At 44.9% G+C, this 17,173-nt stretch overlaps 1 protein-coding gene across 5 annotated transcripts in view; it reads right to left on the minus strand.

Moving 5' to 3' along the window:
- Lca5l (lebercilin LCA5 like) overlaps window positions 1–11,264 on the minus strand; it is a 32,907-nt gene extending 21,643 nt beyond the window's left edge. The window contains exons 1-2 of one of the 5 annotated variants that reach the window (XM_034515189.2): window positions 11,014–11,259; window positions 4,754–4,912 (exon numbers count right to left, since the gene is read on the minus strand). The gene's annotated coding sequence lies outside the window, so the exon portion shown is untranslated. Of the gene's footprint in view, window positions 1–4,753; window positions 4,913–11,013 lie in introns of all 5 variants that reach the window. The other 4 variants (XM_076943204.1, XM_076943205.1, XM_076943203.1 and 1 more) reach the window with 4 other exon arrangements.
- Between the last annotated feature and the right edge of the window lie 5,909 nt (window positions 11,265–17,173).

Consider the following 17,173-nt stretch of genomic DNA (forward strand, 5'->3'; position numbering starts at 1 on the left):
GCCGTTATAACCAGCACTTTACAGCCTGGAGCCATGGCTACTGTCCTTGCCCCTTCTGCTCTGTGTCTAGCAGAAGTGGGGGCTTTGCATACATTGTCTTACCTATCAGGAGGCAGTTCTGTGAAATGGTAATCACCCATGATGCTCTATAGTTTAGAACTGAGGGCTCAGAATGGACAGCTGAGTTTTGGACCCAGGTCTGTTTGCTTAAAAGTTCTTCCAGCCGGGCAGTGGTGGCACACGCCTTTAATCCCAGTACTTGGGAGGCAGAGGCAGGTAGATTTCTGAGTTCGAGGCCAGCCTGGTCTACAAAGTGAGTTCCAGGACAGCCAAGGCTAACAGAGAAACCCTGTCTCGAAAAAACAAAAAAACAAAAAAATAAATAAATAAAAGTTCTTCCAGTCTAACACAATGCTTGGTCCTAAACACATATAATTTTGAAGTATACACTCAATAGGCCAACTTTGGCTTACTAAAACTACATGTTTTTATGAAAAAAGGCATTCCCACATGTTTGGAATGTAATTATAAAGTTTCATGTGTTCGGGTGAGTGTGCTGGCAGGCTTTCACCTCAACACTGGGAGGCAGAGGCCGGCACAACTCCGAGCCAAGGCCAGCCTGGCCCACACACCAATTCCAGGTCTCATCTCAAAAGTTTGTGAGGTAGTATACGTGTATGTGGTGCCTTTATGTGTGGTGTGTGTAGTGTGTACAAGAGTAGTATTATGCGTGGTGGATGCATATGTAGTGTGTGTAGTGTGAGTGTAGTATGTGTGGGATGTAAGTGCACGTGTGGGGGCCTGCTTGACCATTCACTTCAGTCTTCCACAAAGCTGAGAGGACGGGCGAGTCATGGCACTGAGAGAACTTTCACTCTTCATGGATGAGCAGCCAATGGTTCCAGCATCGGTTTTTGTTTATTTTTGTTTTTTTGAGACAGGGTTTCTCTATGTAGCCAAAGCTGTCCTGGAACCCTCTATGTACACCAGGCTGGCCTTGAATTTACAATAATCCACTTGCCTCTGTCTCTTGAGAGCTGGAGTTAAAACCACATGCTGCCATGCCTGGCACTGGTTTTTTGAAAGTAGGTTTTCCATAGACTTTTCACTTTTGCCAAAACTCAGCTACTCACACTGACTGCTGCTCTGCTGACCAGCACATATCCACACTGTCAGCTTTAACTTGAAGTCAGGCCATGTTAACCCTCCAACTCAACTCTCATCTTCATTTCCAAGACTATTCTGCCTATGTTGTCCTTTGAATTTCCATTTGAATTTCTAAATTGGTTTGACAATGCCTAGAAAATGGTCTGGTACAGACTGTGCACAATCTGTGAGTAAATTCCAGAACCTTCCACCACTGAGGATCTGACTCATGTGTGCCACACCTGCCTTGCCATCTACGCTGACTACCGCATCAGTGTGACAAAAAAAATGCACACGCAGAGGCTACTGGGGAGTTCCAGTGTTAAAGAAGCTCTGAACTTACACCCATGTTTCGGCATAAGTGTTGAGCAGAAGCCTGGAAATTTGTGGAGATGATTGCCTCAGGTTCCCGGGAAGCTTGGGGAAAACACCTTAATGCTGGGAGTATTATCTATAATTCTTTTTTTTTGTTTTCCTCTTTGCTTTTTAGAATAAAGGGCCTTATAGAGTTCCCCCTATTATAGTACCACCCTTATCTTTTATAGGAAGGTATGATAGAGATATGCAGAGATGGGTAACACACAGGGGAAAGATAGTTCGATTTTATTCCCTAAGCCAGTGGGAAAGAATCAAAAGATCTAGGCCACTTTGGTGTATGTTGGAACCCCAAGAAAAGGAGGAAGTCCTGAGGGATATTGCTGATGCCATCAGCAAGCACGCAGGGAGTAGATAGTGCAGAGCATGGCCACCTAGTCCAAAAATAATGTGCAAAGCCATTGCAGAAGTAGCGCAGCTGCTAGAGAGGATACAGACAGACTGGCCATGAGAACCTGTGCCCACAAGTGCCCACAAACTATGAATAGACTTTGAGGCTGTCTGCATAGGCTGACCACAGGCTGGTACGTTGACAGGGCAATGTTCCTCTTTATTCATGATGTTATTATTATTTTTTTATACAATACATTTTGTAAAAATTTTAAGAAATTGTTGATGCTTTGACTTGGTGTAATACCAAGCCTTTCAGTTCCTGATTTGACTGTATAAATTCTTGCCTGAAACTAGTAAAGTTTGCAACAGCATCGAAACCCTTCATGTGTTCGTGTTGTCTGCTGCGCGGAATCCATTCCCTCTCCTGAGTATCTTCCCATTCCCTGGGTTGGTGCCGAGACCCCCATTAGGTGGTCTGTGGCACATGTGCACTGTGCATCTCGTTTAGAGTCGTCTTGGGTTTCTGTTGCCACTGTCCCACAGTTTTCATTCTGAGTTTTGTTAGGTTCACTCCCAGCTTCACACTTTTTATAAAACAGGCATGGCTGCCGTGGCTAGTATCATCCTTTAACTTTAGTTTCTGCAGCTCCCTGTCGGTGAGCAGGCTGCTGATGAGTGGGTAATGACCTCACCTTGTGCAGGCCAAGTTCACACAGTTTTAGTGTCTTCTGGTTCTTCTCATACTTAAACAAAACAAAACAAAACTGCATCCATTTGTATGTCAGTGTTTCACATGCATGTATGAGTGTCACCCAAGTACTGTGCTTGCACAGGTCAGCATAGGGCATCAAATCTCAAAGGAATGGAGTCATACATGGTTGTGAGCTGATATGTGGGTGCTGGGAACTGAACCCAGGTTCTTTGCAAGAGTATCTTGCTCTGAACCTCTCAGTCCTCTCTCTAGTCTCCTGCCACCCAGCATCTTATATGATCTCGTGGATGACTGTGTAGTTGGTGCATAAGCAAAGTCGAATTATTTCATTGTATGGATGGCTATGCCTTTTTCTTGCTTGGTTGCACTGGACAGAGCCTCTACAGATGGTGAGAATGGATGTCCTTGTCTTGTTTTGCATTTTGGGAGGAAAGCTCAGTCTCTCACTTTAGACAGTAGATATATCAGCTACCTTTTTTGTTTGTTTGTTTTAAATAATGGATGTCCTTTGTTAGAGTGTGGATGTGGAATTAAGGATACTGCTAGTGAAAAGTGGAAACTTGGTGGAGGGAGAGCGAGGGCCAGGGAGAGGATGGCACAGCCCAGTGGTACCACACTTACTTGGTTGGCCTGAGGCTCAGGTTCCATCCCCACTCAGCAGACAGGGGTGGTGTCAGGAGTGAGGGGCACACGAGGGCCATGCTGCAGGCCTAGAGATGCCACCTGGAAAAGCCCTTCTTACTTAGGCTGTGGCAGTGGGCATCTTATTGGACACTACAAGATGCCATAAAAAGAGGAGAGCAGCACCGTTTCTCTCTCCACAGACTTAGCTTTTTTGAGCTCAGTCTGAGCTGGGTCTGAGTTAGGATAGGATGATGAGGTCTGCCCAGGAGACCAGGAGTGTTTCAAATTAACCCACAGCATGCTAACAGTGTCATGAGATTGTTTTTTTTTTTTCTCTTCCATTTATCGAGAGAGGGTTTCTCTGTGTAACACTGCCCTGGCTGTCTTAAACCCAGTTTTTAGACCAGGCTGGCCTTGAACTCACAGAGTCCAAGAACTCCCTGCTTCTGCCTCGTGTGCTGGGATTAAAGGCATGCACCACCATACCTGGCTGCTAAACATATTTTTGATGATAAGTTTATGTGATCATAATCCTGTTGTTGGTTGGAAGAGTAGTACCTGTACTTAGCCTAAATTATACCCATCAAAATGATGGAACATTTGTATTCTGAAGTTCTCAGGACCCCAGAGCTATACTAAACTTTCTCCCTCTGTTGCTGAATATGGCTGTTTGGGTTCACCTGTGCAGCAAGACAGGGCTGAGATCCTTCATGGGTGGTGTAACTCAGTAAGAGCAGGCTTTGACTCTGGCACGTTAAGTGCAGGCAGCAGTGATATGTCCAAGGCCCCCTGCACAGCATCAAGTGCTGTCTGCAATTTCCAACTTTGCAGTTCAAGTTTCATCCTTGATCTGTTAGGAGTTGATTGATGGCTAATATTAGGAGTGTGTTCTGATTAAACTGTTCTAGAGTATCTGTGGATTAACATGAGTAGGCTGAATTTCACGGTTCCCAACAAATACTTATGCTGTTTCCACACGTGAATTTCTTATTGTGTGGCACATAATGGCCCAACTCAAAGTGTTCTTCATTACTTAGCCCATCCAGAGGATGTTCCTTTAGTGCTTGTTAGGTGCCAGTTTATAAAAGCAAATTATTTTTGATGCTGAGATAAAGAGTCAGTAGGTGCCGGTCAGTCACATCTGAGGTGGTGCTGTCATTTTAGCAGTCTTTACACTTGGAAGCACTGGTGTTTACAGTACAATGGTGTCTGTGTTATTCACTTGACACACAGTTTTGTCTCAGTAGTGCAAAGTGTACGGCTGTTTCTTTGCTGTCATGTCTCAGGAACACAATCTGAAATGGAACCAGCTGTTATAGTGGAGAATCTGATCTGGCTGACATCATTCATGGATTGCACCAGACCAAAGGGATGTCTGCTCATAATAGCAGCACACCTTTCTGTTGCTTTATCTATTATGGAGGAAGACATAAGAATCTTCTAGATTAAGTTGGACACTTGAATCATCAAGATTCTACATGCTGTTTCCAATCTTGATCTTGCAATAAGGCAGATTTTTAAAAACTCACATATTGACATGTTTAAAAACGGGTTACTGCATACCTGTTGCTCTTCCTCCAGCTCATTCCCTACGGTGTCTGGGGATGGACTGTTTGCTGCATGCGGAGCACTCTTCACTGTGGGACTCATGAAGGTTCCAAGGTAAGACTTTCTGACATGTTCTAGTCTCTTTTTAAACAAAGACTATATTTCAAAAAAACCCTAAAATATTATAAAAGACAAATGTTAGTCTCTCAGAGACACTTGATGAGGACAGTAATTATTCATCTATCATCTACCTGCAGTGGTTGGCATGGGAATGCTGATGTTCAGGTTAATGTATTCAAATGCTTGCTCTTTAGTTGGCAGAATGGTTTGGGAAGGATTAAGAGGTGTGGCCTTACTGGAGGGGGTGTCACTGAGGGTGGGCTCTGAGATTAGCTTTCTCTGCCTCACGCTTGTGGACCAGATGTAAGCTCTCAGCTACTGCTTCAGTGCCATGCCTGGCTGACTGCTGCCGTGCTCCTCATCATGTGGTCATGGGTTCTAACTCTCTGGAACTCTAAGTCCCCACATTAAATAATTCCTTTTATAAGTTGCTTTGGTCATGGTATCTTTTCATAGCAGTAGAAGAATAACTAAAATACTGTGCTTGTGTGCACTATAGGTTACTGTATACATCATATGCTGGGGGCTTTTTTTTTCCCTCCCAAAAATAGTCAGCTATTGGCAGTTGTAGTTACTCTAATTTTAAAATTTTATTATGTGTATGGGTGTTTTGCCTGCATCATGTGTGAGGATGATGCCTTCAGATGGTGTGGGATCCTCTGAAACTGGATTTACAGGTGGTTGTGAACTACCATGTAAGTGCTAGGAATTGAACTTAGGTCCTCTTCTAGAGTGGCAAGTGCCCCAACCATTTTCCAGATGCCACTGCAATTATTCTTAGTTGACAACTTGACGGTTTGTATTGTTTGTTCGTTTTGTTTTAACAGGGTTTCTTTGTGTAGCCCTGGCTGTTCTAGAACTTCCTTTGTAGACCAGCTGGCCTCAGACTCAGAGATCTGTCTGCCCTGCCTCCTGAGTGCTGTGATTGCAGTGTGGGCTGCCACCTGTTGACTTGACAAGGTGCTGGGTGAGACTAGGGAGGAAGCTTCTAGATTAGGATCACTGAGGTGGGAAGAGCCAGCCTAGTTGTGGCAGCGCCATCTTTCAGTTAGGGTTTGGGGTGGACAGGAAGGAGAGCTAGGAGAGCACCACAGTTCATTTTTCCTTGCTACCTGGTTATATGTGACATGACCAGAAGCCTCATGTCCCTCCCACTGCCACACCTTCCCCAGTGAGGACTGTACTCTCAAACTTTGATCCAGAATAAACGTCTCTTAAGCTGCTGTTGTTAGGAACACTGCACTGGCTTGGAGGAGCTTGGCTGTGATCACAGACAGCTATGTTGAAGTAAGATTTGGAGGAGTTGCACAACAGCCTGTGTTTTAGCCGCCTGTTCTTTTTTCTGGTGTTCCATGAAAATAAAGTGGTGTTGCCATTATGTGTTACTATAAATGAGCGTCAAAAGGAAGGGCCTCTAGGCATGACAGGTAGGCTCTTGGTCTTACTTAGATCTAAGCAGTGGTACTGACCATCACATGTTGTCCTCAGTTGATCTCACGACCTAAAAGATTTCTGACTATTGGTATTACAATCATAACCTCTCCCCTGTTCCCCAGTGCTTGTGATCCACCCAGTACCTTGTGAGAAAAATCCTAATTTTAAATACAGCACACTGAAGTTATAACTAATTCATATTTATAGTTTAAGTGGTAATGACTGTATTTCTTCCACCAGATTATTCTACAGTGAGGTAAGTGTATTACCTGTCCTGTCTGTAGGACTCAAGTGCCTTTTCTGCAGATTCCTGTATCGGATGCCCTAGCAGGCGAGCTCAGCAGGAGCACTGTCCTGGGTTCTGTCCAGTGGAGGAGGCAGGGCTCAGCAGCCCTGGCTCAGCCTGCTGTGGCTCAACTTCCACATTTGTCAGTGGGAAATATCAGCTCGTCTCTCCTCTCCTTACTCACTCCTGGCAAGAACCCCTTCTTACTTCTTTTCCTTTGAGCACTGACCATCATGTTGAACGCTCAGACGTTGCTCATTTAGCTTGTATGTTACTGTATGTTTCACTGTGGCTGACATGATGACGACTTTGTCTAATGTTGTACCTCTAGAGTTCTGAAAAATTCCTAGGGATCCCGAGTGCTCAGTAAATGTGATCTACATAAGTTTCTTTTCAGAGGTTTTCTGTGCTACCTTAATTTCTAAATGCATGCCCATTACTGTCATAGTCTGGCAAAACTTTTCACTACTAAGCCCAGCTGAAAATGTTCTCAGTGAACTCTTTCCCAGCATGGAAAATGAACAAGTATCATGCTAACACTGAAGTATCAAGCTGCTATAGGGATAAAGATAAGGATACCATCTATCAGTAACTAATATCGTTCTTCAGGCATTCACCAACAGAATCAGATATGAGAAAATGGGCTGGAGAGAAAGTTCCGCCATTAAAGGCTCACAACCAAAATACACACATGAGAAGGAAACCAAAGATGTTGGAAAATGACAGGTAACTTGTTTATTAACTGCGGAGAATACAAATATATCCTTTGAAAACTTCATAAGACACTAAGGAAGATGGGGCTGTGGCAATGGCTTAGTGGTACAATGACTGCCACAAGCTCATGAGAACCTGAGCTCTGATTCCTGTCACTTGTTCAAAGACTGGCCCTGTGGCTCAAAGGATCAAGGCTAACTTTTGGAAATTGGATAAAATGATACCAAAGTGCAGGCAACAAGTATGGATGAAGATGGAGACTGAAAAACCATGGTGACTAGAGCCACGCCCACAGACCTGATGAGGCAAAGCTGTGGTGAGCACAGTGCCCGGGTAGCTGCAGGCTTGATGGAATAGAGGTGCAGGTCCACACAGAAGCCCAGGGTGGATGCAGGGATAAGAAGGTCCCCTCACAGAGCAGAGAGGTCATCTGCAAGTCCAAAGTGGATCCTTACTGCATCCCTTCTCTAAAATTCTATCAGATGGCTTTGAGATGCAGGTGCTGAGAAAAGTATCTTAGAAGAACACACAAGATTTGGAGAGGCAGAGAACCCAGGCTGGTGGTGAAGGAGACAGTGGACAAACCTGATGGTATTTAAATGAAAACTTCCACATAACAAACAAGAATGTAAGTGGTGTGCTGCAAACGAAGATTTAAAAAGAGCTCTTAGAGTCCTTTGGTAAGTAAGGCAGAGAGAGGGCAGAGCATCTGCTGGAACAAGCACATAGCCAGAAAGGTTCTTCCCTTGGCTCATGCACATGCCACTGTACAGGTGAGGAGTCGAAAAGATTTGAAAGAAAGCAGCTCAAAACAATGCACTCTAATACTTACCTAAGCTTTGATCCAAAAATTTAATCCCTCTAAATCCTGACAAAGGGAAATGAAGTATTAACACTGATGGATGGGCAGTTCACACTTGCAATGCCAGCACTCTGGAGGCTGAGTTTGAGGCTAGTCTTGTCTACAGAGTGATTTCTAGGACAGCCAGGACTACACAGTCAAACAATGTTTGGAGAGGAAAAGAACAAACACTGATTGAGAGGCAGAAGAAAAATGAAAGTGAGACTTTGGCAAGATATCTGAATTTATATTCCAGCTTTGTCAATATGATCAGCTATTTGGCCCCAGCTGCCTAAAACAAGAAATTAGATGATGTCTCAATGAGGTCTAAGGCCCAAACTCTAAAACCTACGAGCGAGCTGGGCGCAGTGAAGTGCACCTTTAATCCCAGCACTCTGGGGGTGGGTGTGTGTGGGTGGGGTGTCTCCAGGTTTCAGGCCAGCCTTGTCTACACAGTAAGTTTCAGGCCAGTCAGAATTATACATTGTGATCCTGTCTCAAAAAAGAAATAAGACATCCGTCAGTGATGATGACACATTTCTTTTCTGAGACAGATGGACAGACAGACAGACACACGCACAGGCACGTGGGCCTTCAAGAATTGCAACATGAAAGTGTCAAGCCCAACCTCTGGATGGTTACACACTAGCTTTTGTGGGTTTTGATCATTTGTCAATTATTTATCAATTTCATACATTTACTTAGTCTCCAGTCCCTGGATATTGCAAGGTCTTGTCTTCGGATGGGAAGCTGTGCCTGTCTGCTTCCTGTCTGATCCTTCTAAGGTCACAGATGCACTGGACTGCAGTCAGAGGACGCTGACGGCCACTACAGAGGTGCAGATCTCCAGCTCCTCTGACCTGATTTTTTCCCAGCGTTTATTTCTTACTAAAATTTTCATTGTTTCAATAAAGTTGTATTAGGACACCTGGCAGTTCACACTGATTTGTCTGCACTGGATGTTAGTTCCACTCACTATTCCAAATGTCAAGTGACAGGAACTAACTCTGATGTGTCAGGGAACCACGATGAACACAAAGGTAAATAATTAGCACGCTGGGCGGGGGGGATCCTATGCTGGTAAGACACCAATCACAATTCTGTCTTAAAAGGACAAGATACAAATTGTTATACAATGAAGAACTTAGATCCCTGGAACTTGCCTTTAGTAGGGATTGTGGTCCTTACCACAGGTTCAAGCAACAAGGTCAACTGACCATTGACTGAAACCTTTAATTTTTGCAAGTATTTGTTATTGCTATGGAAAGCTGACTGACAGGAAGTGGCAGCCTGAGCCAAGGTGGTGGCGGCATGAAGAAAAACGTTCAGTACTCATCACTGGGGCTGAGTGGTTTACTGGGTGCTGTGCGACAGCGAAGGGAGCCCTGGTTTACAGTGGAAGAGGTTCCTGTTCAGTCCACTTAGAGGCCTGCTCATGCACGGTGAGCTGGGTGTATGTATCTCAGTAACAGTAAAAGTGACGTCACTCCGCCGAGTGCTTATGGTCAGTACGTAAAGCTGTGAGCACGGATGCGCGCTTGGCGTCAGGGTCTAGGGAGATGGTGGGAAACACACCGAACTTTGAGGGCCTCCCGCTATTAAGGATCCTGGGAGAGAAGGGATGAGGATGGAATCAGAGGGTAGGGTTGGAAGGTGGCAACTCTGCTTTGTTCTTCTGTACCGCCTGTTTCACTATTCTTGCAAGTTTGAATCCAGGGACTCAGGGTTTACTTTGTCAACTCTACACGCTTATGTAGTCTTGCCTTAAAAATTGGAATTTGTAAGTATAAATATATACTAAGGTACTGTTTTCACTTGTGCGAAACGCAGATTTCCAAGTCCCATAAAATCTTATTAGTATAAAAGGACTAGTGCTCGCTCAAGTAGAGAAAGCACGATCAGGGAAACCCAAGGCATTTCTGAAATAATCCAGGCACTGATGTGGTGGACACTGCGGCTGGGAGAAATGGTGCCGTTGGATCTGTTCTGGATGTATTTTGAAAGGGTGTGCTGATAAAGTCAAACTAGATACAAAGGTCCCGCGAGTGGAAGAATGGGGTTTTCAGCAATGGGGTGGATTATGTATGCATCTTAGAGAAGCCTGGCTGCAGGGTTATCAGACACCTTCTTGGAAAAGCCTGTATGGAAACATCTTAGATACCCGGTAGATAGGGTCAGGCTGCTGAGTCCACCATATGGCGTTCAGAGAAGGGCCAGGGCTGGATATACACATTTTGGGCTCAGCAGCATTTACGTGGGCCTTGAGTCTTTGGAACGGGATGACTCCATCTATGTGATTTGTGCAGACAGAAAACAAGTTTGGTGTTACGCTCCGCCAAGGGGGGAAAAAAAAAAAAAAAAAAAAAAGGCTGGCCCGAAACGAGTTAACCGTTGTCAAGGAAACAACAAAATCTTAAAGCACTCGGGGTAAGCTGGGTTGACAAAAAGTCCCAAGGCTGAGCTGTGGGTGGAAAACCACAGCTTCTGAGGCGTTTCAGAAGGATGCAGACACCCCACGGGGCGGCACCGCGAGGTGCCAGGGTTGGAAGGAAAAGCACACCAGCGGGGTGGTGAATGCACCACGGAGGTTCGGGGTTCCGAAGCACCGAGGCTTGGGCCCCATTCTCGCTCTTTGCACTTTGGAGGTGGAGGGGTACACTGACCAGCGACCCCACCGGCGGCGCATGCTCCCGGGCGGGGAGGCACCGGGGCTACGTTACCAGCTCCGCCGAAGCAAGGCGAGGCCGGAGGCCAGAGCGGACGGAGAGACCCGCGGTGCCGGGCCCCGGGATGGGACTGTCCGGCGGCTCCTGGGAGGCCGGCACCGGCTGATGAGACCACGACTGCAGGGGGCGGCGGCAGCGCCGCCAAGGCCGTTACCTGCTCCGCGTTGCTCCGGCAGCTGCCTCGACCCGGGACCTAAGAAAGCGCCGGCGTCGCCATGGAAACCACGCAGGGCCTCCTGGGACTGCTAGCTCGGGAGTACGCATGCGTACTTGGCGCTGTGGCAAGATGGCTGGTCTGTGGAGTTGGGGGCGGGGCACCAGGTGCGCGCATGCGTACTTGGCCCAAGGGCGGGTCTGGGAGGTCTTGTTCTCTAAGAAGCTGAAACCCAGACGGCAGAAGTAATTTATAGCTGACCCTGAACAGAGTGTCCCTGTTAACTTGGTTTTATACATGGTGGGACTTCTTGCTAAAACTGAATGCAAGCACAAAAACTGTGTTTGGTGTACGGTTTTTCCAAACCGAAAACAGGCTAAGACAGAGTCAGGTGGTAGAATTATAGCTGATATTTTTGAGTTTGAGTATTGAAACTGGCACTTTTAACTGTAAATTCCTTGTTACTAAGAAGGGTACAGGGCTGTAATAACTTTATTGGTGTCATTACAAAACAACTGAACCTCCCGCCCCCCCCCCCCCCAAAAAAAAAAAAGAAAGAAAAACAGGGCTCTCACAGGGAGGAAGAGTTTATTCTGGAGCTAAATATGAATGACCGTGGCCTGGAACACAGATTTATCTTACCTCAAATATCATGTTCCAACATGGTAAACGTTTTTGTAATGGTCCTGCCTGTACAGTGACCAGCCCATTATGGAGATAAAGATAGTCCAAGATAATTTGGCTCCAAATCTGCCACATTCCATCCAGTCACAATTATGTAATCTACTTAGCTAATCAGATCTTAGTATTTTTAAAGTGGGTGTGCCTTTCTTCTTTGGGATTTCAGTTCACAGTGTTCGTTACTCTTATTTTGTAATTTCTCCCCTTCCCCTTACCTTTTATTTTGGCAACACTAGAGGTGGAACCCAGGGCCTTAGGATTTTGATTTTTAATTTTCACCACACATTCCAGACTGTCTTTCAACTTCAGGGGTTAAATGATCCTCTTACTCCAGCCTCTCAAGTGCCTTGGTCTACCAGGATGAGCCTGGCCTTTTAGCTCACTTTTAAGCTTGTTATAAATCTTTGTAAAACTTGATTTGGCCGAACTTTTGACATATCAAAACTTGGTCTGTGATATATGTTGTAAATAGTTCCTTTAGGTTGCCGATTACTTTATATTTTTCACAGTATCACACTCCATACATAGACCAGGCTAGCCTTGAACTCATAGAAGTCATCCTGTCTCTGTCTCCTGAGTGCTGAGATTAAAGGTAAGTGCTACAATAAGTTATCTTTTGTGTTTAGTGTATACAGAGGCAGATTTCTATTTACTCTTTTAAGTATTGTGTTTTTTGAGACAGGTTCTCTTGTAGTCCAGTTTGGCCTCACGATTGTTATGTAACTGAGTATGACCTTTACGTCCCTTAAATTTTTAATTAAAATGTTTTTTTTTATTTTTTGAAGATTCATTTTTATTTTATGTGTATAGGTATTTTACTTGCGCGTGCGCATGTGTGGTGTGTGTGTGTGTGTGTGTGTGTGTGTGTGTGTATGTGTGCAAGGTGCATGTGTGCAGTGACTGAGAAGGCCAGAAGAAGGCGCTGGAACTAGAATTGGAGTTAAAGAGAGTTCTTAGCCATCAAGAAGGTCCTGGGATTTACATCTAGGTCTTCTGCAAGAGCAGCAAGTACTCTCAACCCCTGAGCCGTCTCTCTAGCACCTACTCATTTTGAGACAGGCTCTTACAATGTAGCTCTGGCTGGCCTGGCTTCATAGACCAGGCTAGCTTTGAACTGCTCCTCAACGCACACTTTTTAAGAATATTTTTATCTTTTTCTGGGCATTGTGATAGTCACCTTTAACCCTAGCACCGGAGGGAGGGGCAGGCAGATCTCTGAGTTCAAGGCCAGCCTGGTCTACAAAGCTAGTTGTAGGATAGCCAGGGCTACACATGGAAACCCTGTTTCAAAACAAACTAGAACATCAAACAACAAAAACAGAATATTTTTTATATAATTGCTGACAATTTCATATTTGTATATGATGTGTCTTGATATATTTAGCACCCTCCAGGAACTTGAATTCTCTATCTCCTTTTCCTACCTCCCAAAAATGTTGGAACCACTGGCCTGTACCGATGTGTTATTTTTCTTTTGCCATTGTGACAGCTAACTCCATTTTATGCTAGGTGTCCATCCTGGTACTCGCTAGCTGTTTGTCTCTTCCCTGGAAGATAAGTTCCAGTAACCTTGACTCAGTGATTCCTCCAACCCAGAAATGTCCGGCCATGACCATATACTTGCTATGTTATGACTAACTGCTTTTTGGCTTCTGTAACCTGCTTATGTAGACGTTCAAGGACTATTTTGAGGTTGCCTTGACTACCTAGTCTTGGCAGAGCAAAACAGCCCTTGGCTTGCTTGTGCAGTCACTCGATGTCTTCTTGTGATTTTTACCATTAAAAATTCTTCCCTCAGTCTCAAGTTTGGCTCAGATACTGCTGTCAATAAATCTTTTAATTATAATTGGAATAAGTGTATGGCCTTTCCCCTGGGGCCAGAAACTCCAGAACACATGATAAAGCACCATGACCTAGGCAGGTTATAGAAGAGTTTACTAGGGGCTTACAGTCTCAGAGGGGTAGGCGATGACCATCATGGCAAGGAGTATGGTAGCTTACATCCTGATCCAGAAATAGGAAGCAGAGAAGGCAGGAAGGGAGGGAGGGAGGGAGGGAGGAAGAGAAGAAGAGCTAGACTTCACCTCCTAATATTTCCAAACAGTTTCACCAACTGGCGATCAAATACTCAAATACATGAGCCTCTGGGGGCCATTCTCACCCACTACAGGTGCTGGGTGGTTTACTCCTGGATAAGCATTCAGGCCACACAGCTGCTTTAGGAGGTGGAAAATAAATTCAGAAGCACATTGAACTTTAAAACTTATTTGGGATATCTGGCAATTCTGTTTGTCATCCCCATGCTCAGCCATTTCAATGGAACACTTCAGGAATTCAGCTTGATTTTTCAGAGCCCTTATTATACATTTTTTATGGTTATTTTTTAAAAAAGAATAAACCTGGGCCTGTCCGGGTGGTGCACACCTTTTATCCCAGTGCTTGGAAGGCAGAGGCAGGGGGATCTCTGTGAATTCGAGGCCAGCCTGGTCTTCATAGAGAGTTTCAGAACAGCTAGGGCTATGTAGAGAGAACCTGTCTCAAAAAACCAAAACCAAACCAAACCAAACCAAACCACCACTACCACCAGCACCAAAACCAAAACAACAACAATCAAACCAAAACCAAACTAAAACAAGAATATACTTTAAAAAATCACCATGCAAAAGGAGGCTCTGGGAATTTGAGGGAGGTATTGTAGACCTTCATTTGTATCGTGTGAAGAGGACCAGATCCTCTTCCAAACTCTGAGTGGGAACTAAGTTAGGACTGTCCCGGTCAAAGGACGGCTTGTGCAAAGCATCCAGAGTGAGGCTGGCTGACGATGAACTCCAAAAAACCTGGTGGTTGTTACTTTAACCTGCAGTTTTGTTTTTTCCTGTAGGCCTCACAGATCACAGCTGGAGGGGACACCATTATTGAACGTGTACTTCGTCTTCTGAGCAGATGTGTATTCCCCACAGAACACAAGAATGCAGACACAAGTTTAGTTTTCTAACGCACATGGTAGTTAGGAACAAAACACTTAGAAAAAGACAGCTTATTGCTGTCTCACATAGTCCTCAGAGAAAGGAAAAATAGAAGGTTCATATAACAGACTTTACGATGTGAAAAGTATTTTTGTGGGTAGGAAAAAATACACTGTAGATATTTTGAAAACAGAGAAAAAATAAATGTAAAATTGGCTTATAGTCTTCATGGATATAAAGTATCTTGATTATATTTCTCCCCTCCCAGACTTTCTCATCACACATCCCTCCCACTTTATGACTGTTCTTTTAACTCTCTGAATGGAGTTAGTACTAGGCGTGGGTCACTCACTGGGACATGGGGAATCTAGTGGCCACGCTTATGAAGAAAAGTGTCTTTCCTCTTACCACAGCCCACCCCTGCCAGTGGCTCCTCAGCTAAGGATGGGCCTCAGGAGCCCATCCGCTCTGCATGCCGGAAGTTGTAACTGGCTTGGTCCTGTGCAGGTTTTATGTGGAGAACCACAGCTGTAACGGTCATGTCATGTCCAGAGACAGCCCTTCACAGCCATCCTCCCTGACATTCTCTCTCCTTCCTTTTCTCTCATGTTCCCGGAGTCTTGGTAAGATGGCTGATACAAATGTCCTATGTTTGAACACTCCCAGTTGTTCGTTTCCCACACTTTTAAGAGTAATGTGTCTCTGATTTAGCCATCACACACTGTAATAAGAAGCTACTATATGCTGTTGAAGAATGGGGTGACCACTGGCAACTAAATAAGGGGGGGGATGGGAACAGGAGGCTGGAGAGAAGGAGGATATGGAATTATTAATCTAAACCAGGATGTGTGAGGTAGACTTTTATTTATTTATTTATTTAATGTATACAAGTACACTGTAGCTATCTTCAGATACACCAGAAGAGGGCATCAGATCCCATTACAGAGCACTGACTGTTCTTCTAGAGGTCCTGAGTTCAATTCCCAGCAACCATATGGTGGCTCACAACCATAAAGGGATGAGATACTGGCTTCTGGTGTGTCTGAAGACAATGCCAGTGTACTCATATACATAAAATAAATAATTCTTTAAAAAACTTCATTACATGTGTAAAAATATATATAAATAAAATCTCAGTGCCAGACACAGGTTACTTGCTTATGAGTTATTGGTCAGAGAGACCCAAGAGGCTCCCAGACAACACAGGATATTGCTACTGCTCTTTCTGCATTCCAGAAGTAACTGGTAAGAGTCACTTTCTTGCTGACGATACCAGACACTTTGTACAGAGGAGTCAATGTTGAAACTGACCAGGAGATTGTGCACTCTGCTTCTGGTTAGCTTTCACGGTGCTGGAAGGTGCTGTGCAGAATGCTCCTGGGGAAAGAGGCTTCAGTGGTCTATCCAGTGCTGGGCCCCGGTGCCCCAGACTGCTCTGCTGCTCTGGTCCGAGGGTCAGGGTCTAGCAAGAGAGAGAGTGGGGGGGAAGAAGGGGAAAAGACTCAAAGAATGGAGACAAACCAGAGTGTATGGTCAAGTCTCGTTTACTGTATCTCTCTTATTGTCTCCTCCCCCTTATTGCAAGCAAATCCTGGGTATTTATAAGCACACGCAGGGGAACACAGCTGAAGACACTTTACCACATGCACCATGCAGCTGGGCTCACTAAACAGCAAAACAAGATATGTGGGATAAACAAGATGTTTATCAGCGTGTGCTTCAGCTGTTGCAGGCTGTTGAAAAACAAGTCTCTTATCAGGGTATATGGCTCGAGATGGCTGCAAAGTTGATAGCCTCGAGTTCTACTAGAAGTCGGCTCCCAACACCCCGGATGCTACAATTTGGGTATGCCAGGCAAGATGGGCTCACTGGCAATAGTGGTGAGACTGTTTCTGGGGTGACCTAGTCCTTCTGATGGGATTTGACACATGCTTCACAGGAAGGCGTTCAGTCCTGTGCCTAGGGAAGTCATGGGCCTTAGGGGAGAAATGCCTGATGTTGTCAATCTGCCTTCTAAATTATTTATGTTTGTTTCTATGAATTTATGTTACCCCAAGTTAAATTTTGACTTGTGAATTAGTTGACCTTGAGCTGTATTCTAGGGAGTGTTCTTTCTCATCATAACACCCACCTGGGGACAGGGACCAGGCTTCAGGATCTCTGAGACACTGGTGTGAAAAGCAGGTGCTGGAACCAAAGAGGTCCCACCCTGCTCCAGAACATCAGCCTCTCTCCTCTGTGATGAATAGCAGGGAAAGGAGGGGGTCTGGTACCAGAAGGAGGTAAATGCTCACAGAGCTTCCTAAGTGATGGGTCTTTGCGCCTAATGCATTGGGAACTGATTTCTCAATCAGTGTGTTTGTGCATTCATGTGTATACATGTGTGTACATGTGTGTCCGTGTGTATGTGTATTGTGTGTATAGGTATACATGTGTGTGTGTCTTTGTGTATTCATGTTTATACATGTGTGTATGTGTGTGTGCATGTGTGTCTTAGTGTATGTGTGTATATG

The sequence above is a fragment of the Arvicanthis niloticus genome, chromosome 12 (assembly GCF_011762505.2).
Source record: "Arvicanthis niloticus isolate mArvNil1 chromosome 12, mArvNil1.pat.X, whole genome shotgun sequence".
Classification (NCBI taxonomy): Eukaryota; Metazoa; Chordata; class Mammalia; order Rodentia; family Muridae; genus Arvicanthis; species Arvicanthis niloticus.